Source organism: Scyliorhinus torazame, chromosome 12 (genome assembly GCF_047496885.1).
Source record: "Scyliorhinus torazame isolate Kashiwa2021f chromosome 12, sScyTor2.1, whole genome shotgun sequence".
Lineage (NCBI taxonomy): Eukaryota > Metazoa > Chordata > Chondrichthyes > Carcharhiniformes > Scyliorhinidae > Scyliorhinus > Scyliorhinus torazame.
The window spans coordinates 171,864,036-171,887,021 of record NC_092718.1 but is presented as its reverse complement, the minus strand read 5'-3'; the positions used below and the strand labels follow the sequence as shown (position 1 = coordinate 171,887,021).

Below are 22,986 nucleotides of genomic sequence, written 5' to 3'. Positions count from 1 at the left end.
TAGAAAGGGAGAATGGGACGGTATGGAGGGCCGTCCAGCTGGCCCTACCCGGGCCTCCCGCTGGCAAGAGGTCCTCCCTGATGCACTACATTCCATTCGCTCATTACTTTGCACTGCTACTAACAGTACACCACATGAATGTCTTTTTGCCTTCCCCAGGAAGTCCACATCCGGGGTATCACTCCCAACTTGGCTTACAGCTCCGGGCACCGTGCTTCTCCGTAAAGATGTGCGGCTCCACAAGGCGGACCTGCTGGTGGAAAGGGTGCACCTGCTCCACGCAAACCCACAGTACGCCTACGTGGCGTTCCCCGACGGCCGCCAGGATACCGTCTCCCTCGGACCTGGCACCAGCAGGTTCCGCCCCCACCCCCCCCCCCCCCCCGGCGCCACCCCCCAACCCCCCCCCCCAGGACTGACCGTCCTCCCCCTGCCCACCCCCATTGATGAAGAGGATTTCAGCACGCTCCCGGAGTCAACTTCGACCACGACAGCACCAACATCGCCGGCTCCACTTTGTCGATCCCAGACGACGATCAAGGCGCCGGACCGGCTGAACCTCTGACCGGCCCACCGGATGACCAGAGACATTTTTTTTTTCACTGTTCTGTAAATATTAAAGATTGTGAATTGTATATAGTTATCCATCACCCTCGCCAGACTCAATTTTAACAGGGGGTGAATGTGGTAAATCACTGTGTTCCTATATTAAGGGTTGTACGGTAGAACCTGCACTACAGGTTCACCTGGGCCCCTGCATGCTAGCTCCGCCCAGGAGCCGGGGTATAAATATGCGTGGCCTTCAGCTCGCAGCCATTTCGTCAGCTGCTGGAGGAGGCCACACTTCAGAGACCAATAAAGCCTCAGTTTGAATTCAACTTCGTCTCCAGCCAAATTGATTGTGCTTCACCAGTCCACTGTCTCTAAACAGTCACATAGGAGCTCTTCTGTTTCCTCGGACGAGCACTGCACAACCTTCTTAGCTGGATTCTCCGGCTTGAGTTTTTGCTTGTATGCCTGTGGAAGGAGCAATGTCTTATGGCCTGATTTTCCGAAGTGCGGTCAGGGGATGGAATGGTAGGTGTCCTTGATTTTTGAGTAGCAGTGGTTGATGTGTTGGGTGTTCTGGATCACATACAGGTCACCAACACTTGAAGTAGTGCAACACTATTTTGTTAAAAGGTTAACTATTTAAACATACTTAAACTGTGGGTAAATACGATACCAGCTTTAACTAAAGACCTTTGCCTTGTCCTAACCAGTTGATGCACTCAGAACATGGTGAATGTCTGTGTTGCAGGTTGTGAGCTCTGTAGCTGGCTGCTACTCGAATCAGCGGGAACTCTGATGTCCCCTGTCTTTATAGTGCATGTGCTCTCACTGGTGATTGGCTGCGGTGTTGTGTATGTTGATTGGTCCCACTGTGTGTCCATCAGTGTGTGTCTGTACCATGATATACTGGTGTATATTATGACATCCCCCCCTTTTATATGAAAAAATGTGCCTGCGTGACAATAAATAGTGTGTGGTGAATGTTCCTGACTACGTGTATGCGAAATATTTACAGGACTATGTACATAAAACTAAGCTATTTACATGGGAAGGTGCCTGGTGCAGAAAAAAACAGTGTGTCACACAAATAACGAGATGAACACGATATACAAACCACTTGAACGATTAAACGGAAGAACAGAACAGACCAGAGAGTCCATTACTGCGAATTCTGGTTGACTGCCTCAAGGGTGGGTCAGGAGCCACCAGCTAAGGAGCGGGCTGGACTTCGTCAGAGTGAGGAGGATGCAGAGTAACCGGAATCTCTGCATAGTCAGCTCAGGGACTACAGGCGGGCGTGGCACTGGCGGAGGATCACGTAGCGAGCGCGGAACGAGATGAAGGGCACGCCGATTATGGCGCAGAATGGAACCATCCGGTAGACGAACCAGGAACGAGCGGGGAGCCACCTGCCAAAGAACCACAGCAGATGCAGACCAGCCACCATCCGGAAGATGGATGCGGACATTGTCATCTGCAGCCAGAGCAGGGAGATCAGCTGTACAGGTGTCATGAGCCGCCTTGTGCTGTGCACGAGACAGTTGCATTCATTGAAGGACCGGAACGTGGTCGAGGTCTGGGACGTGAATGGACGGCACCATCGTCCTCGGGGTGCAACCCATGAGCAGCTGGGCTGGCGACAGGCCAGTGGACAGTGGGGCCGAGCGATAGGCCAACAGGGCGAGGTAGAAGTCTGATCCCGCATCGGCAGCCTTGCAGAGGAGCCGTTTGACAACGTGGACGCCCTTCTCCGCTTTGCCATTGGATTGGGGGTACAGGGGACTGGATGTCACATGCACAAAGTTGGACCTCTGGCAAAGTTGGACCATTCCTGGCTTGCGAAGCAGGGGCCATTGTCCGACATCACAGTGAGTGGGATGCCGTGACAAGCAAATGTGTCCTTACAGGCACGGATGACTGCAGACGATGTGATGTCGTGCAAACGTACCACCTCCGGGTAGTTTGAAAAATAGTCTACAATCAGAACATAGTCCCTGCCCAGCGCGTGGAACAGGTTGATGCCGACCTTGGACCAAGGGGACGTGACCAACTCATGGGGCTGTAGGTTGGGCCGGCTGGAACCGCTGTCAGGTGGGGCAGTTGAGCACTGTGTTGGCGATGTCGTCATTGATACCGGGCCAGTACACTGCCTCTCGGGCCCGTCGGCAGCACTTCTCCACGCCAAGATGGCCCTCGTGTAGCTGTTCCAAGACGAGCTGGCGCATGCTGTGCGGGATAACAATGCGGTCCAGCTTCAGGAGGACACCATCGACTACCGCCAGATCGTCCCAGATGTTGTAGAACTGCGGGCATTGGCCCTTGAGCCACCCGTCTGTTAGGTGGGGCATGACACGCTGTAGCAGGGATGTCAGCTGCAGTCTCACGGCGAATTTGGACGAGGCGTTCAACCGTGGCCGGTAGATTGGAGGCCACAAAGGCCACATGGGCGTCAACCTGGCAGACGAATCCCGCTGGGTTACACTGGGTGTTGACTGCCCTGGACAGAGCGTCAGCTATGATCAGGTCTTTGCCCGGGGTGTATACGAGCTGAAAGTCGTATCGCCGGAGTTTGAGCAGAATGCGCTGGAGGCGAGGCGTCATGTCGTTCAAGTCTTTTTGTATTATATTGACCAGCAGGCGATGGTCAGTCTCGACGATGAATTGGGGAAGGCCGTACACATAATCATGAAATTTGACGACACCGGTCAACAGGCCCAGGCACTCCTTTTCTATCTGCGCGTAGCACTGTTCCGTGGGGGTCATGGCGCGTGACGTAAATGCAACGGGGGCCCATGATGAGGCCTCATCGCATTGCAGGAGCACTGCCCCAATGCCAGATTGGCTGGCATCGGTCAAACTTTTTGTCTCTTTCGCTGGATCAAAAAAGGCCAATACCAGGGCCGTGGTAAGTTTGGTTTTAAGTTCTCTCCATTAGCGCTCGTGGGCAGGGAGCCATTGGCAGTCTGTCGTCTTCCTGACCAGGTTCCTGAGAGCTGTGGTATGAGAGTCGAGGTTAGGGATGAACTTCCCTAGGAAGTTGACCATGCCCAGAAATCGGAGGACCGCCTTCTTGTCCTCTGGCTTTTTCATGGCTGTGATGGCAGCCACCTTGTCCGCATCCGGCTGCAAACCCAACTGGGAGATGTGGTCCCCTAGGAACTTGAGTTCCGTCTGGCCGAAGGAGCATTTGGCTCTGTTGAGGCGTAGGCCCTGCTCCCGTATGCGTTTGAACACGCGCTGGAGGCGACTGATATGCTCCTGCAGGGTGATGGACCAAATGATTATGTCGTCAACATAGACGTGAACACCTTCAATGCCTTCCATCATTTGTTCCATGATCCTGTGGAATACGTCTGACGCCGATATGATCCCAAACGGCATCCTGTTGTAACAATATCTGCCAAAAGGGGTGTTAAAGATACACAGTTACCTGCTGGATCTGTCTAGTTGAATTTGCCAGAATCCTTTCAGGGAGTCAAGTTTGGTGAAGAGCTTGGCCCGAGCCTTCTCGCGTGTGATCTCTTCGCGCTTGGGGATTGGGTAATGCTCCCTTATTATGTTGCGATTCAGATCCTTTGGATCAATGCAGATTCTGAGCTCGGGGACTCTGCGAGGTGCATGCACCACAGGCGTGGCGTTCTGTTTGAGTATGATCTTGTACGTATATGGGAGCGTGCCCATGCCTTCGAAGACGTTGCGGTGCTGGTCGATGATGGCGTTGAGTTGCGCCCTGAAGTCAGCATCCTGGAAGGCAGACGTTTCATCAGGAGAGAGAGAGTGAACTCTTTGAACGAGGTTTAGCAATTTGCACGCCTGTGCGCCAAGCAGACAGTCCTTCGAGGAGCTCACAATCTCGAAAGGAATGGCTTTTCGTGACTTGTGCATCACTTCGAGTTGGCATGTGCCGGTAGCAGGAATGATGTTGCCATTGTAGTCCAATAGCTGGCAGACCGATGGGAGAATAGTTGGTTTGACACGGAGGCTTTGGAAAGCAGACCATGCCATGAGATTGGCGGAGGCACCAGTGTCCAGGCGGAATCGTATTTGGGACCGGTTGACCGTCAGGGTGGCACACCACTCATCGTCTGGATCGACAGCGGCTGGTGTCTTTGCTTCGGGGACAGCCTGTTTTTCATTACGACACCGACTCGAAAAGGCGCCTTCGGGTCCTCGGTGTCACTGCTGTGTGGGAGGTCAGAATCGGACTCTGTGACCGTGGGTTGAATTGCCCGAACATTCCTGCGAGGCTGGCTGAAGCGATATGAATTGGAAGGCTGAGCTGCTCGACAGCAGGCAGCATAGTGGCCAGGTCTTCCACATCGTAGGCATTGTCGAGATTTTGCGGGGCATTGCCGCTTTAAATGGGCGGAGCCACAATTGTCGCACGTCGTGACGTCAGCACATTCACTGCGCCACCGCGCATGCACGGTGCGATCCTGCGTGGTGCGCGCCTGCACATTACGTTCCTCCATGTCGCCGTCCCTTCGTTTGGTGCGTACATGCGCGGGAGTCCACGAAAAGCACGCGAAATGGCCACCCTCATTCAGGCTGAGGCCCTGGAGGTGTTCAATCACTTGGACCCATTCCGCCTCGTGGGGACCTTGCCGTGCCATTTCAGCCGCTTGTATATGGGAGTACCAACTGGTGGCATTTTCATGTAGGACACAGGTCTCGATGGCGGTCGCTAGGGTGAGTTGCTTTACTTTGAGGAGCTGCTGACGTAGGGGGTCCGACTGAACACCGAAAACGATCTGGTCGTGTATCATGGAGTCGGAGGTGGGCCCGTAGCTGCAAGATTGCGCAAGGATGCGGAGGTGCATTAAAAAGGATTGGAAAGGTTCGTCCTTACCCTGCAAACGCTGCTGGAACACGTAGCGTTCAAAACTTCCATTCACCTCTACGCTGCAGTGAGTGTCAAATTTGAGGAGAACCGTCTTGAACTTCGTCTTGTCTTCGTCATCGGCAAAGGTGAGAGAGTTGAAAATATGGATGGCATGGTCCCCGGCCGTGGAGAGGAGAAGAGCAATCTGTCTGGTGTCCGAGGCGCCCTCCCTGTCTGTGGCTTCGAGGTAGAGCTGGAAGCGCTGTTTGAAAATCTTCCAGTTGGCCCCGAGGTTGCCAGCGATGCGGAGCGGCGGCGGTGGGCTGATGTTGTCCATGTTGCAGAATGACGGAATGCTGGCGGAAGGCAGATCACTTGCAGGTAGGTCTAAGAAGGGCTAGTATGCAACCACTCCTGGTATCATGATGTGTTGGGTGTTCTGGATCACATACAGGTCACCAACACTTGAAGTACTGCAACACTATTTTATGGAAAGGTTAACTATTTAAATATACTTGAATTGTGGGTAAATACGATACCAGCTTTAACTAAAGACCTTTGACTTGTCCTAACCAGTTGATGCACTCAGAACATGGTGAATGTCTGTGTTGCAGGTTGTGAGCTCTGTGCTCCTAGCTAGCTGCTCCTCGAATCAGCGGGAACTCTGATGTCCCCTGTCTTTATAGTGTGTGTGCTCTCACTGGTGAATGGCTGCGGTGTTGTGTATGTTGATTGGTCCCACTGTGTGCCCATAAGTGTGTGTCTGCACCATGATATACTGGTGTCTATTATGACAGTGGTCAAGAGTGTTGTCGCCCCTGGTGGGACAGGAGATGCGCTGGTGGAATTTTGGTGGTACCCTCTTGAGGTTGGCCTTGTTGAAGTCCCACGATGAACAAGGCCTCCGGGTGTTCTGTTTCATAGTTGTTTATAACTGTACCGTTCGTCCAGCGCCTTCCTCACTTCTGCCTAGGGTGTGATGTAGACCGCTGTGATAATGGCTGAAGTGAACTCATGTGGAAGATGGTACGGACGGCACTTCACGGTCAGGTAGTCCAGATCCGGGGAGCAGACGGTCGCCAGGGTCGCCACATCCAAGTACCAGGAGGAGTTGATGATGAGGCAAACCCCTCCCACTTGCCTGATGACGCGGTGCAGTCCGCCTGATGGATTGAGAAGCCTTCAGGTTGTATGGCACAGACCGGTGAGGCGGGGGGGGGGGGGTGGAGCCATGTCACAGCAGTCTCTTACTTCCCTCTGAGAGGTATGTCTAGCGTTAAGTTCATCCAGCTTGTTTTTGATCACTTGTACGTTTGCCAGGAGTGTGCTGGGGAAAGAAGCCTTGAAACCCCGTTGCTTCAGTCTCACCTGCAGACCGCCCCATTTCTCTCAAGTGTCACAAGTAGGCTTACATTTACACTTCAATGAAGTTACTGTGAAAAAACCCTGGTTGCCACATTCCAGCGCCTGCTTGAGATCACAGAGGGAGAATTCAGAATGTTCAAATTACCTAACAGCACGTCTTCCGGACTTGTGGGAGGAAACCGGAACACCAGGAGGAAACACACGCAGACACAAGGAGAACGTGCAGACTCCACACAGACAGTGACCCAAGACGGGAATCAAACCTGGGACCCTGGAGCTATGAAGCAACAGTGCTACCCACTGTGCTACCGTGCTGCCCCTTGTCTGCTATTGTGAGATCCGTATCCCAACTCCATCTACCTACCTTCGCTCCATATCTCTGAATTACTTTGGCTAACAAAAGTCTGTTAATCTCAGTCTTTAAAATTTAATTTGAAGCCATATTCACAGCTAATTTGTGAGTACCAGATTTTCACTACCTGTTTGGAAATAAATGTTTCCTGGTTTCACTTTGATAATGTTGCCCTAATTTTAAGTTTATGCTCTCTTGTTCTTGTGGAGTAATTACGGTACAGAAATTGACTTTCGCCTAATGAGTCAGTGCTCTGTAAAGCATCCCAAACACTGCCATTTTGTTCTCCATGGTAGCAAACTTATTTCCTCCTTGTCCATCCAATTCCCCATTTGAAATCATTGATTGTTATTCTAATCACATAATCTCTCTTTGCCAATCTTAATTTTCTCCTCTCTTCCCCTCTCAATATTGTATTTGGCCTGCTTTACACTTGAAGAATTCACCTGACATGCATCATAGACCATTTTTTTTGTTTAATTGTATTCTCTAGCAACCTTTTCATGCAAGGATTCCCCTATCTTTGTCCCTTTTGAAATATATCTAGCCCGCGCCTGAATCATCATCTCCTTGAAGATCACCCGTTCTGTTACAGTTTTTCATATCAGTTTTTGGTTCGATTTTGCCTTGACCCATCCCCTGTCGTCCCATTGAAGTTAGCTTTCTTCCAGTTTAGATGTTCTACTCTAGGTTGTTTCTTGCTCTTCTCTATTACAAATCTAAGCCTTGTGATACGATGATTACTCTTGCCCAAGAGTCCCCAAACACTTGCCCACCTCATTCCCTAGCATCGGATCCGCCAATGACTCCTTCCTCGATGGACCACGATCATGCTGGTTAGGGAAGTTGTCATGAACACTTTTTTTTTAAAAATCCTTCCCTTCTTTCTTATTACTCCAACATTATTCCAGTTAGCATTAAAGACTCTTAATATAGCCAAATATAGTTTTTGCACATCTCTATGATTTTCCTGCAGATTTCCTCTTTCTCCCTGACTCACTATTTGGAGGCCGAGGAAACACTCCAGTGTTATGATCTCACCTTTCTTGCTTCTCAACTGTAACCAAATGGATCCCGTGGAGTACTGTGTTGTTTTCCTTATTTGAGGAAGACTGCAAATGTGTTGGTTGTAGTTTAGAGAAGATTTACTAGATGAATACCTGGAATGGGCAGATTGTCTTACAAGGAAAAGGTTGACAGGCTAGAATTGGAGTTTAGAAGAGTAAGAGACAATTTGATTGAAACAAATAAAACCTGACAGGGTCTTGATATGTTGGATCTGGAGAGGATGTTTATTCTTGTGGGAGAATCTAGTATTAGGGGTTACTGTTTAAAAATAAGGGATGGGGCAGCATGGTGGTGCAATGGTTAGCCCTGCTGCCTCACGGCGCCGAGGTCCCAGGTTCGTTCCCGCCTCTGGGTCACTGTCTGTGTGGAGTTTGCACATTCTTCCCGTGTTTGCGTGGGTTTCGCCCCCACAACCCAAAAATGTGCAGGGTAGGTGGATTGGCCACGCTAAATTGCCCCTTAATTGGAAAAAATGAATTGGGTACACTAAATTTAAAAAAAAAAAATTAAAATAAAGGGTGACCCGAGATGAAAATTCTTACGTCAGAGGTTTGTGCGTCTCTAGAACTCTCTCTAAAAGGTGGTGGAAGCCGAGGGCGCGATTCTTCGGAAACATTTTGAAGTGTGCTAGCGAGCGGGAATTGCCGCGAGCTTCCCGATGATCGACCCAGCGAGGCCAGCAATGCAATTCAATATTAATTGGTCCACTCAACGAGGCCTCACGGGCTTCTCGCTGCAAATGATGGCTCGCCAGCTGATTCGCTCGCCAGCCCCACCCCTCCCACTAACAAGGTCGAGCAGCATTAAAGCTGCACTTGCTCAGCCAACCAGGCCAGCTCACAACAATGGCGCCAAGGAGACCAGCCCCAAGATTCGGGGACACTGACCTGGGGAAGCTCCTGGAAGCGGGGGAGGCCAGGAGGGATGTCCTGTTCCCCAGGGGGTCCAGGAGGGTGAGCCACAAAGCAGCCAGTGCTGCCTGGGACGAGGTGGTGGCAGCAATCCACTCGGGGAGTGTCACCAAGAGGACTGGCCTCCAGTGCCGGAAGAAAGTCAATGACCTACACCGGGCAACACAAGTGAGTAGACACCAACGCCGCCCCCCCCCCCCCCCCCCCCCCAAGGCGACCCCCTCCTCTCCCCCTTCAACCGTCCCTCCACCCACCCCTTCAACCCCTCAGAACCCAACCCTCCCTCCACATCCCCCCCCACCCCCCCCCAACTGTGAACCATGCATATGGCTAACAATGCCCTCTCTCTGTCTCCTCAGGTAAAGCTCTCCCATAATCAGCAGGAGAGGGCCCAGACTGGCATTGGTGTGCTGTACTTGAGAATCCTCACCTCCAAGGAGTGGGCCTTGGAAGTGAACAGGGTGGCTGAGGATAGGGCGGTCACCCACCTAGAGGCTGGCGGATGCCGCAGATGTGATGAACCACAGGGCTCCACCCGGAGGACCTATCAAATGTGAGTACTGATTGCCTTACTGACTGACTGACCTATCCCTCCCACTGACCACATGTCCATTCTCCTCCTGACCACATGTCCATTCTCCTCCTGACCACATGTCCATTCTCCTGCAGACGAGGCCACAACATAAGTGAAGCTGACAGGTATGAGGGCGTCCCTGGTCCTCCAGGTTTGCCGGAAACTCACCGCTGCTGCCTGTCCTACAGCCTCCAGCTGGGCCTTGGGTTCCTACCCGGCCTCGTCCTCCAGCCCCTGCTGGACCGGCTTCTCCTCATCATCTTTGTTCTCGTCTCCCTACGCTTTCACCTAGGAGGTGGTCACATGTTCAGCTCATCGTCCCACTGCTGTGCAAGGTTGTGGAGGACACAGCAGACCATTACAAAGCAGGCGAATCTCTGGGCTGTGTACTGTAGTGCACCACCGGAGCAGATTTTGAGGAGTCCGATGCACCGCTCAATGATAGTCCGGGTGGCTGCATGCGGCTCGTTGTACCGGGTCTCCGCTTCGGTCTCCGGCCTCCGTACAGGCGTCATTAGTCAGGTCCTCAATGGATATCCCTTATCCCCCAAGAGCCAGCCGTCCATCCTGGAGTGCTCCTCGAAGAGGGCAGGGATGACCAAATGTCCCAGTATGTAGCCGTCTTGCACACTCCCCGGGAAGTGTGTGCACACGTACATTATCTTCACCTGGTGCTCGCACACGAGCTGTACGTTAAGGGAGTTGAAATTCTTTCTGTTAACATAGGGCATCCCCCAGGTGGCCCAGTGAGCACAGAGAGATATGCGTGGCATCTATTATCTCCTGGACCTGGGGCATCCCGGCAGTGGCGGACAAACCTGCTGCACGGACATCTTGCTGAGTCTGGTCCATGTCAAAGCTGATGTAGTCTTCCGCCTGGGCATACAGGGCATTCGTGACCTGCCGGATGCACCTGTGGCCTGTGAAATACCCCACAGGTCCCGCTCGAGCACTGGAATGATGCTGTGGAGTAAAAGTTCAGAGCTGCAGTAACCTTGACGGCCACCGGGAGCGGGTGTCCTCCTCCTCTACATGGTGCCAAGTCCACGAGGACACGGCACAGGTGTCACACTGTCTCCTTGTTGAGGCGGAACCTCCTGCGGCACGCGCTGTCCGTCATTTGTTCGAATGACCAGCGGTGCCTTTCCACCCTGTGCCATCATGGGACTCCCCCTCTGGGTCCCTCCCTAGCCTGATGGGTGTTGTGTTCTGTGATCTTGTCTCTGCAGTTGGTGGTGACTTAACTAGGCTGATGTTTTATTGATGTACACGTGGTAAGGTAACAATCAGAATGCAATACAGACCAAGTCATCATCAAATTACATTAGACTCTCCTGGAACTGCCCTCGTGTATGCTTTTGACCATAGTCCAATGTCACATGACCAATGCCTCAAGACCACATGGTAGATCTGTACTGCCACCTGCTGGTTGGAGGTGGCACCACCAACCAGATAAAATATTGTCTACAGGCATATCACCACACTGGGCGACCAGGTCTTCAGGGTGTGGGGTGGGCACCGGTACATGGACCGCTGCCTTGAGCATCTGCAGATGGCGCTGCTGCCCCTTCTCCAGTGCCTGGCCAGCACCACCAGGGCAACCTCTGCGTCCAACATCCCTGCCATAGTGTTCAATATCTGTACGACATTAGGAGCGGGTGTTAGACTGACAAGCAGTGGTGGCTCCCACCCCAGGACCCTCCTATCTCCCACTGATCCACCTCCCCGCCCAAAATGCCCTGCACATGCACATCCGGCCACAATTGGTTCCCCTCACCGGACCCTGTATCCTGGACACCCGCTCACAACGTTAACCGGATCGGGCGCTGGTCCCCTCGCCTACTATCCGTGGCACTCACCTACCCTCCGGCCATGGACATGTCCCCGGAGCTGTGTCCCAACCCCTGGGTGTTCAGATGTTGGCTGCTGCATGTGTGGTGTTGCCTCCTGCAGTGTTCACGTACACTGTCCAGGCATTGGGGTCTGATTGGGATGATAGGCAATGACTCCCACGTGCTATGTGGCCCGCCCACCGGAATCCATTTTGTTGTGTGAAGTATTAACTTAACCACGATTGCCAATTCCCCAGAAGCTATAGCCTTCAGCTGCACAACATGAGGCCTCGGCAGCCGATGGGGGTTATGGGTAGTCACTGGGGCTAATGGGCAGGGCCAAGGTTGCCCCCTGAAAGGGTACACTCAACCCAGTGGTTGGCATGGCTGAGCAGCGAGCGGTTGCCCCTCGCATGGCGGCCCACCCCTGCGGAGGGTCCCCTCCCCTGCCAAGCACAGGGGCAGCAAGCCCAGAGCCCCCGGGCTCTTTGCCTGTGAGCAAAGATGGCTACTCCTCACAGAAGCCTTTTTGCCAGTTTGACGTTTTTCAAAAGGAGTACTAATCGATGCCAGCGTGGGCACTTACTAGGGAGGCCGCTGAATGACGGGAGGCTGTTGGATAAGGCGTGGCTCTCCGGGGCTTAAGTGGTGATAATTGGTTTCTCGCCACGCTACGACACGATACCGTTTTTGCCTATGGAAGCAAGTCGGTTACTCCCATAGTGAGGACAAGCAGCATAATCTTAAATTGTATTGCCTTGCGTTTAGATGATTGACAGCTGATTTAATTTACATCTTTAAAATTATTTAAGGGCATTTAGAGTAATACAGGCCCAGGACATGACAGCGTTGGAAAGAGAACTATTCACCGCCTGGCATGGATTTTGTTTTTAGCCTCTCCTGCTATTTACCTGCTCGGTTTGCTTGAGCAAGAGTGTAAAGAATCCGGACGAGCGTGCCCAGAATCTTTAAATATTTTCAAAGCAGAGATGGATAGAATCTTAATAATTAAGGGGGTGGAAGGTTATGGGGGACAGGTGGGATAATGGAGTTCAGATTACAATCAGGTCAGTCATGATCTCATTAAATGGTGGAGCAGAATCTAGGGGCCGGCTGGCCAACTCTGCTCCTAATTCGTATGTTCATCTTCTCTTTCCGACACGATCATGTCCTGGGCCTGTATTACTCGAAATTGCCTGAAAACATTTTAAATTAAATCAACTGCCAATCATCTGAACTCAAGGCAATACAATTTAAGATTATGCTGCTTGTCCTCACTTGTTCCCATTTAGCCTAGCCAGTGAAGATCACAGGCATTAAATTAATAAACCAAAGATGCTCTGCCTGAGTGTTTCCAACATTTTCTATTTCACAGGTTTCCAGGATTTAGCATACTTTTTTTTTGTTCAGTTAAAGGTTTTTATACTGGCCTCGCCGATTTCAAACTAAATTTCAAAATATAAATCACATTATCAAAGATTACACGAAGAAGAAAATTTTTATGTAACAAATTGAGTAGCATCTGGAATATGCTGCCCACAAGTTTTATGCAGGGAGATTTAATTGTGGCTTTCATAAATAACATAAATTATCTGAAGAGAAAATATGCAGGGTTCTGAGGAAAGGAGAGAGAGTGGGACAAGCTGAATTGCCCTTGCAGAATGCCAGCAGGAGCATGAAGAGCTGAATGACCTTATCTGCTGTAACCAGTCCATGATCCAGCAGAGGGCAGTAGAGCGGAGCTGCTGATTGGTGTTGCAAGGGAAATTTGCATACCTCCGTCGTGGTCACCCTAATTTGAAGGTAGTTGGAGGAGCTGTTGTCAAGTGACACTTAAACCCGAAACACTTCTTCATTGTTTCCCTCCCTACCCCCTCCTCTAACCAAAAAAAACAACCGCTGTGAAGATCAAGAGGAAGGCTCGAGGTCAGTGACTGGTAAGTAGTGTTTCTGTTTTCTTTTTCTTTTCATTGGTATATTGATATTTTTTTCTTCATTGTTTATGTATTTATTTAATTTTTGGGGGTAAATTGTAATTGTTGAAGTTAACCGAAGGTTTAAGACATGGCAGGAGATCTCAGACCCATGTCATGCTCCTCGTGTGCGATGTGGGAGCTCAGGGACACGTCCACTGTCCCTGGCTCCTTCACGTGAAAGAAGTGTGTCCAGTTGCAGCTCCTGTTAGACCGCTTGACGGCTCTGGAGCTGCGGATGGACTCACTTTGGAGCATCCGCGATGCTGAGGACGTTGTGGATAGCACGTTTAGCGAGTTGGTCACACCGCAAGTGAAAGGTACTGATTGAGATAGAAAATGGGTGACCAAAAGACAGAACAAGAGTAGGAAGGCAGTGCAGGTGTCCTCTGTGGTCGTCTCCCTGCAAAACAGATATACCGCTTTGGATACTGTTGAGGGAGATGGCTCACCAGGGGAAGGCAGCAGTAGCCAGGTTCATGGCACCATGGCTGGCTCTGCTGCGCAGCTGGGCAGGAAGAAGAATGGCAGGGCTATAGTGATAGGGGACTCAATTGTAAGGGGAATAGACAGGCGGTTCTGCGGACGCAATCGAGACTCCAGGATGGTATGTTGCCTCCCTGGTGCAAGGGTCAAGGATGTCTCGGAGCGGTTGCAAGACATTCTGGGGGGGGGGGAGGGTGAACAGCCAGCTGTCGTGGTGCACATAGGCACCAACGATATAGGTAAAAAACGGGACAAGGTCCTACAAGCTGAATTTAGGGAGTTAGGAGTTAAACTAAAAAGTAGGACCTCAAAGGTAGTAATCTCAGCATTGCTACCAGTGCCACGAGCTAGTCAGAGTAGGAATGTCAGGATAGATAGGATGAATGCGTGGCTCGAGAGATGGTGCAAGAGGGAGGGATTCAAATTCCTGGGACATTGGAACCGGTTCTGGGGGAGGTGGGTCCAGTACAAACCGGACGGTCTGCACCTGGGCAGGACTGGAACTGATGTCCTAGGGGGGGTGTTTGCTAGAGCTGTTGGGGAGAGTTTAAACTAATGTGGCAGGTGGATGGGAACCGATGCAGGAAGTTGGAAGGTAGTAAAACAGGGACAGAAACAAAAGGCAGTAAGGGGGAAAGTGTAAGGCAGAGAAGCCATAGTCAAAAATCAAAAAGGGCGACAGTACAAGGTACAGTGACTGAGGGGAGCTCAGTGAATAGGACCAGGAATACTAAAAGGAATAAAACGGGAAGTGAAAACATTAATGGTAACCGACCCGGCAGGTTGTTACATGAAGATATGGGTTCAACGACAAGGAAAATTAGGAGAAAGGTTAAGAGGAAATATAACTTAGGTGAGGTTACTGATCGAGGTGTTAAGATTCAGAACAGAGGTAAAAAAAAGCCAACATAAGTGTACTTTACCTGAATGCTCGTAGTATTCGGAATAAGGTAAATGAGTTGATGGCGCAAATCATCGTGAATGACTATGATTTAGTGGCCATTACTGAAACACGGTTAAAGGATGGTCACGACTGGGAGTTAAATATCCAAGGGTATCAAACTATTTGGAAGGACAGAGTGGATGGTAAAGGAGGTGGTGTAGCTCTGTTATTTAAGGATGACATCCGGGCAACAGTAAGGGATGACATCGGTGCTATGGAGGATAAGGTGGAAATCAGGAATAGTAAGGCGAAAAAGTCACTGATAGGAGTAGTCTATCGGCCACCAAATAGTAACATTATGGTGGGGCAGGCAATAAACAAAGAAATAACTGATGCATGTAGAAATGGTACAGCAGTTATCATGGGGGATTTTAATCTACATGTCGATTGGTTTAACCAGGTCGGTCAAGGCAGCCTTGAGGAGGAGTTTATAGAATGTATCCGCGATAGTTTCCTAGAACAGTATGTAATGGAATCTACGAGGGAACAAGCGGTCCAGTGTGATGAGACAGGATTGATTCAGGATCTCATAATTAGGGATCTTCTCGGAAGGAGCGATCACAATATGGTGGAATTTAAAATACAGATGGAGGGTGAGAAGTTAAAATCAAACACTAGTGTTTTGTGCTTAAACAAAGGAGGTTACAATGGGATGAGAGAAGAACTAGCTAAGGTAGACTGGGAGCAAAGACTTTACGGTGAAACAGTTGAGGACCAGTGGAGAACCTTCCAAGTGATTTTTCACAGTGCTCAGCAAAGGTTTATACCAACAAAAAGGAAGGACGGTAAAAAAAGGGAAAATCGACCGTGGATATCTAAGGAAATAAGGGAGAGTATCAAACTGAAGGAAAAAACATACAAAGTAGCAAAGATCAGTGGGAGACTAGAGGACTGGGAAATCTTTAGGGGGCAACAGAAAGCTACCAAAAAAGCTATAAAGATGAGATAGATAGATTATGAGAGTAAACTTGCTCAGAATATAAAAAGATAGTAAAAGTTTCTACAAATATATAAAACAAAAAAGAGTGGCTAAGGTAAATATTTGTCCTTTAGAGGATGAGAAGGGAGATTTAATAATGGGAGATGAGGAAATGGCTGAGGAACTGAACAGGTTTTTTGGGTCGGTCTTCACAGTGGAAGACACAAATAACATGCCAGTAACTGATGGAAATGAGGCTATGACAGGTGTGGACCTTGAGAGGATTGTTATCACCAAGGAGGTAGTGATGGGCAAGCTAATGGGGCTAAAGATAGACAAGTCTCCTGGACCTGATGGAATGCATCCCAGAGTGCTAAAAGAGATGGCTAGGGAAATTGCAAATGCACTCGTGATAATTTACCAAAATTCACTAGACTCTGGGGTGGTCCCGGCGGATTGGAAATTAGCAAACGTAACACCACTGTTTAAAAAAGGAGGTAGGCAGAAAGCGGGTAATTATAGGCCAGTGACCTTAACTTCGGTAGTAGGGAAGATGCTGGAATCTATCAAGGAAGAAATAGCGAGGCATCTGGATGGAAATTGTCCCATTGGGCAGACGCAGCATGGGTTCATAAAGGGCAGGTTGTGCCTAACTAATTTAGTGGAATTTTTTGAGGACATTACCAGTGCGGTAGATAACGGGGAGCCAATGGATGTGGTATATCTGGATTTCCAGAAAGCCTTTGACAAGATGCCACACAAAAGGTTACTGCATAAGATAAAGATGCATGGCATTAAGTGGAAAGTAGTAGCATGGATAGAGGATTGGTTAATTAATAGAAAGAAAAGAGTGGGGATTAATGGGTATTTCTCTGGTTGGCAATCAGTAGCTAGTGGTGTCCCTCAGGGATCAGTGTTGGGCCCACAACTGTTCACAATTTACATGGAATGATTTGGAGTTGGGGACCAAGGGCAATGTGTCCAAGTTTGCAGACAACACTAAGATAAGTGGTAAAGCAAAAAGTGCAGAGAATACTGGAAGTCTGCAGAGGGATTTGGATAGGCTAAGTGAATGGGCTAGGGTCTGGCAGATGGAATACAATGTTGACAAATGTGAGGTTATCCATTTTGGTAGGAATAACAGCAAGAGGGATTATTATTTAAATGATAAAATATTAAAACATGCTGCTGTGCAGAGAGACCTGGGTGTGCTAGTGCATGAGTCGCAAAAAGTTGGTTTACAGGAGCAACAGGTGATTAAGGTGGCAAATGGAATTTTGTCCTTCATTGCTAGAGGGGTGGAGTTTAAGACTAGGGAGGTTATGCTGCAATTGGATAAGGTATTAGTGAGGCCACACCTGGAGTATTGTGTTCAGGTTTGGTCTCCTTACTTGAGAAAGGACGTACTGGCACTGGAGGGTGTGCAGAGGAGATTCACTAGGTTAATCCCAGGGCTGAAGGGGTTGGGTTACGAGGAGAGGTTGAGTAGACTGGGACTGTACTCGTTGGAATTTAGAAGGATGAGGGGGGATCTTATAGAAACATATAAGATTATGATGGGAATAGATAGGATAGATGCGGGCAGGTTGTTTCCACTGGCGGGTGAAAGCTGAACTAGGGGGCATAGCCTCAAAATTAGGGGAAGTAGATTTAGGACTGAGTTTAGGAGGAACTTCTTCACCCAAAGGGTTGTGAATCTATGGAATTCCTTGCCCAGTGAAGCAGTAGAGGCTCCTTCATTAAATGTTTTTCAGATAGAGATAGATAGTTTTTTGAAGAATAAAGGGATTAAGGGTTATGGTGTTCGGGCCGGAAAGTGGAGCTGAGTCCACAAAAGATCAGCCATGATCTCATTGAATGGTGGAGCAGGCTCGAGGGGCCAGATGGTCTGCTCCTAGTTCTTATGTTCTTATGATAATCCTTTAGTGCATTGAAGCCAGTTGCCCTAATCTCCCAACTTTTCTGCACATTTAGACTGAAATGAGTCATTCCCCTGTGTTACTAAAATAATAAAATTGATAAAAGCAGAAAAATGTTTATTCTACCTTCCCCGCTGTTTTAATGCATATTTTAACAGGGTTGATACCCACATTAAAGTTGCAGACAAAGGAATGTCAGTTGCATTAAGTGTTTGTCCATAGCTGTTTCCAACTTACACCAACTGCAATTTTGAAGATCCTTTAGGAAGTTTAGCAATACCATCTGTTGCCCAGAACAACCCTTATTGATATTAGTTAATCTGGTTAGAGTTGCTGCAGACCCACTTCTTTCTTAACCGTTGCTTGTGCAACTGTTTATTTTACTTCTCAATGCCGTACTGGAGCTGCCACATAGATTACAGAGAGCAGCATGGGGAAGATGTGGAAATTAGACAGCTCACTTATGGGTTTTGAAAGAAACATGGGAGCAGGACATGAAGCTGTGGAGTGGCTGCTGAAAATATGACAGATCAACTCTTGTTTTATCAGTGGGAGATTCTCAATTGTCCTTGGTGTGGCTGTGCTAGGGTTCCCCAGATAATTGATTGCAGGAGTGATCTGTATAATGCACCATGCTGTTGTGGCAAATATACCAATGCAAGACAATGGGTAATAAAATGAGCCAAGCAAAGATGTTCATTTATGGACTTCACATTGAGTTTCTTTTAAATTTGAGAAATCAAGCTGGAGTTCAGAACTGTGATGCAAGATAGCACTATCGACAGCTACTAGTGCCATTAATGTAGTAAAATGTCTCGGGAATGAATCAAAAAACATTTGGCACCAGCTGCTTGTGCTTGCTCAGATATTTTAGATTATTTTGAATCGGTGATTCTAGTTCTCCTTGTTCTGCAGCTCACAATACACGGTGTTGAAATTCAGATTCAACTCCAATTGGTTGTAATGAGTGAGCTGTAGCATAATGAAATAATTGTTAATTCATATCATTGATTTTAACTGTTGCTGACATCCTCGATCTATATGTTTTGATGCCCTATATTATGGCCAGGAGTATAGGCTTCTTTATTCTGTTGTCTTTTGCCAACTCAAAACTACATGTTTAAAATGTTAATTTTGTCCTTCCAAAATAAAGCATAAAATTTAGGACATATTTTATTTAAAATGTTATGGTACATCCTCAAAGTTCTCAAGTTTATTTTTCTTTTTGTGCGTAACGTAATATGCTTGGCAATCGTGGCAAAAGCTGAATCGGGTTGGAACTGCCAACCAAACCTATACAAAAGGGGATGTGACTAATTGGTTGTATTCCTACAGAATTGTCACTAAATAGTCTTAAATAATAATTGACTACATTCCTACATACAGACTTTGAGGGTCCTTTATTTGGCCAATACTATTCTGAATGGAAGTTAAGAATTCACTTTTCATTTTTATTTTCTGAATACCGTTACCCTTTAACAAAGCTTTCTTTTACACATTTTTTAAAAACACACTTTTGCCAATCGTCGTAATGAATATAGATCTAAAAGCTTTTAATTATTCTTGCTTTTTTTTCAATGTCTATCCCTTCATCCTCCAACTTTGTCCCAAATAAAATCTGTGTAGACATTGTAGAATTATCTGCAAGCATGAGACCAGCATCTCTTTTTTTTGTACATAAAATGTAAATGTACACACATATATTTACTACAACACCACCATCCTTGACTCCAAGACTATTTTTATGTTGTTTGATTGGCTGTCTGATGAGCCTTCATGGATTATCTTTTCTAAACCACGTTTGAACACTTTACTATATCAAGCTTGCAACAGGAAAAGTTCATGTTGATTTTCTCTCATTATCCAGTTGAGTGGTTCTACATCTGTTTGTTTCCAACCTCATCTGGCCAACTGTATCTGGAACATTTATCCGATCCTGCCACCTCAGGAGGCCTCCAAATATCCACCCTTGACCGCCTTCTCTTCATCTACATTCTGTCCTTTAGATACATTATATATGGACATGAGGTCAACTTCTACATGTATGCTGATGAACTGGACTCTTGATCCCTGAACTTTTCTGTGCTGCCAAATTGCTTCTCCTGTATTCAGTATAGAATGATTAGCACTTTATCCCAACTAAGCAATGGGAAAACAGAAAACTTTGGCCCCACCACAACATACATAGCTACAAACTGAACAACCATGCCACTGACTGTATTTTGCTTCCTGGCAACTATCTCGGCTGAACCAGACTGCTGAAAACCTCACCATCCTATTTGATCCCAGGCTGAGCTTCTTAGTGCATGTCCTCTCCATCACAAAACCACTTATTTGCAGAATATTGCCAGCCTCTACATCAGTCCATTTGCCTCATCCATGCATTCAATAACTCAAAATTTGACTATTTCAATATTCTCCAAACCAAACTCTCATCCATCACCCCAATAAACTGAAGCTAATCTAAAACTCTCAAAGTATCCTATTCTGTACCAAGTACCTATGTTGCCTTCCTTTCCCCAATCTGGCTTACTTATGTCTCAAACCCTGTCCAGACCTAAACACCAAAACCTTTCCCCACACTCCCCAAACCAGAACTCTCGTCATTTATGCACCTCACCTCTCCAAAAAAATTAATTTGCTGTCCAACAATAATCTGAAAAGCAGTAATGACATTGCCGATCATTAACCAATTAATCAGAATAATAACATAGCTGCGGTAACAACTAAATGATCGAATATGATTATCAAATCAACAGATATCTTGCAGGACAAAATGAAACGAGAACATCCATTCTCTCTTCAGATGCAAGATTGCGGTCTTTGGTAATAGCTGATCAATATATCCACTGAGGACTTGTCAGCTGTCTAAATTTGGTCCTTTATGAGAAGCATCAACATTTACATAGAACATACAGTGCAGAAGGAGGCCATTCGGCCCATCGAGTCTGTACCGACCCACCTGAGCCCTCATTTCCACCCTATCCCCGTAACCCAATAACCCCTCCCAACCTTTTTGGACACTAAGGGCAATTTATCATGGCCAATCCACCTAACCTGCACATCTTTGGACTGTGGTAGGAAACCGGAGCACCCGGAGGAAACCCATGCAGACACGGGGAGAACGCGCAGACTCCGCACAGACAGTGACCAGTGGGGAATCGAACCTGGGACCCTGGCGCTGTGAAGCCACAGTGCTTTCCACTTGTGCTACCGTGCTGTCCTTTTTGGGATTAATATAACTCAATTTAATTTCAGATACCAACATTATTATTTAGAAAAGTTAGATTATTTAGCAACAGATTATTGGAATAAATACAAAATTAATTTTCATCACGTTAAAAATTCTTCAATGCTTCAAATTAAAGTAGGCTTTGCTTGTAGTTAATGCATGTGTCACAAACTTTTTTTAAATGGTTTGTTATATCTTCATATCATACAGGAGATTTTATTAAAATTGATTTGAAGTGCAATATTACAGAACTTGTTAACAAATGTATAGCTGTCTTCAACAGTGTCTGGGATCAGGAAAAACCTCAACAGGACATCAAGAATACCAACATGGTCAACATTTGAAAGTAGAAATGATCCAAAAATATATACAATAATTATCGAGGAACCAGTCTTCTCTCAATTTCAGGAAAAATCCTTACAAGGATGCTATTAAACATACTAGACAGCTTGATAGATGGTGTCCTCCCAGAATCACAGTATGGTTTTAGGACTAACTGTGGGACAGCCAATATGAGTTTGCAGCAAGACAACTACAAGAAGAGTGCAGAGAGCAACATCAGGGTCTATTTATGCTGATCATAGACCAAACTAAAGTTTTTAACTGAATCAACCTGATCTATGGCACTTGTTCAGACATCGTAACTTGGAGAGCAACGTTTGTCAAAATTCTGTGCCTACAGCACATTTGTGCCTGTGACAATATATCTGATGCCTTTGCAGGAGCCAGAGGAGTAAAATAAAGATGTACCATGGCTCAAGAACTCTTCAATCTCTTCTTTGCTAAAATACTTGAGGAAACTACCAGAGACATGCTCGCAGGCATTTGGTTCTGTTTAGGAAAGCTCTTCAATTTCTCTAGACTGTGCTTTCACCAAAGTCACAAAGGCAATAATCAGAAGGTTTCTCTGTTCAGATGACTGTGCCCTAGCTGTCTGTATGATGAGACATCAGCCTATGGCAAACAAATTCTCAAGTGCTGCCAGAAATATTGGTCTCCAATATCCTGTTTCAGCCAGTACCAGATACACACTATGAAGCAGCAAACAAACCATTGATGGGATTAGTCTCAGGGTTGGAGAAAAACTTTCATACCTTGGTAGTTTGCTCTCTAGGAATGCCACTATTGATGAAAATATTTGTGCATACATTGAGAAAGCAAGTTTGTCCTATGGCAGGCTCCATGCAATAATCTGAAGACTAAAATCAAACCCAACCTGGCCATTGTTCTTACCACTCCGCTCTATGGGATGGAATCCTGGGTATGCTTTTGGTGGCAAATCAAAGCTGTAGCATACTTCCACCAAAAGCATCCTAGTCCTTCATAAGAACATGATGGTAGGACAAAATCACAGACGATGAGGTTCTTCACTGCAGGGCTTCATAGCATTGGAACCACCTCCCAGAAAATTCAGCTTGAGTGGGCAGGCCATGTCTCCTGCATGGAGGACTACAGAATAACCGAGTAGATCTTCTTTGCGCAATTTCTTCGGGGCAAATTACATTAATGTGTTCTGTACAAATGATACAATGATACCCTAGAAAAGAGCCTTACAAAAGTCTGCATTTAATTGAGAAAACACTACTACTTACCATCCTCTGTGGAGACAAGCACTAAACCTGGTTCAGCATGCTTTAAGGATCTGAAGGGCAAACTTACAACATTCAACATGCCCAGAAGTGGCCTACCTACAGAAGATCCCTCAGGCACTGACAGGTGGATGAACGTTTAAGAAGTGTGTGTTTATCAAATAGCTGCAGTGATGTCAGTGTGTGGGTGGAGCTGGGCTGTCTGTCTGTCTTTTACTTTCATTTTGAGCTGTATAACTGCTTTGCGGCTCTGTTTTTGGTTTCATTTTCAGAGTTGGAGAGCTGCATTTAAACAAGAAGCTGTATATCTCTCTCTCTAAAGAATGTCTCCAGATCACTTGATGATTTCAAAGTAATACCTGTTTCTGTAGAGAATTTAAACCTGCTGTCTTTGTTAAAAAGGGGTTATGTTGGATGTTGTTAGGAAAGGTATTAAGGGTTACCTATAG

General features: G+C 47.4%; 1 protein-coding gene and 1 pseudogene across 1 annotated transcript in view; both read right to left on the bottom strand.

Annotated features, from left to right (window-relative positions):
- Positions 1–22,986, bottom strand: part of LOC140386745 (fibrinogen-like protein 1-like protein) — a 241,160-nt gene that overhangs the window by 113,696 nt on the left and 104,478 nt on the right. The gene's annotated exons all lie outside the window — the stretch shown is intronic.
- LOC140387307 (protein phosphatase EYA4 pseudogene) overlaps positions 18,611–22,986 on the bottom strand; it is a 42,458-nt pseudogene continuing 38,082 nt past the window's right edge.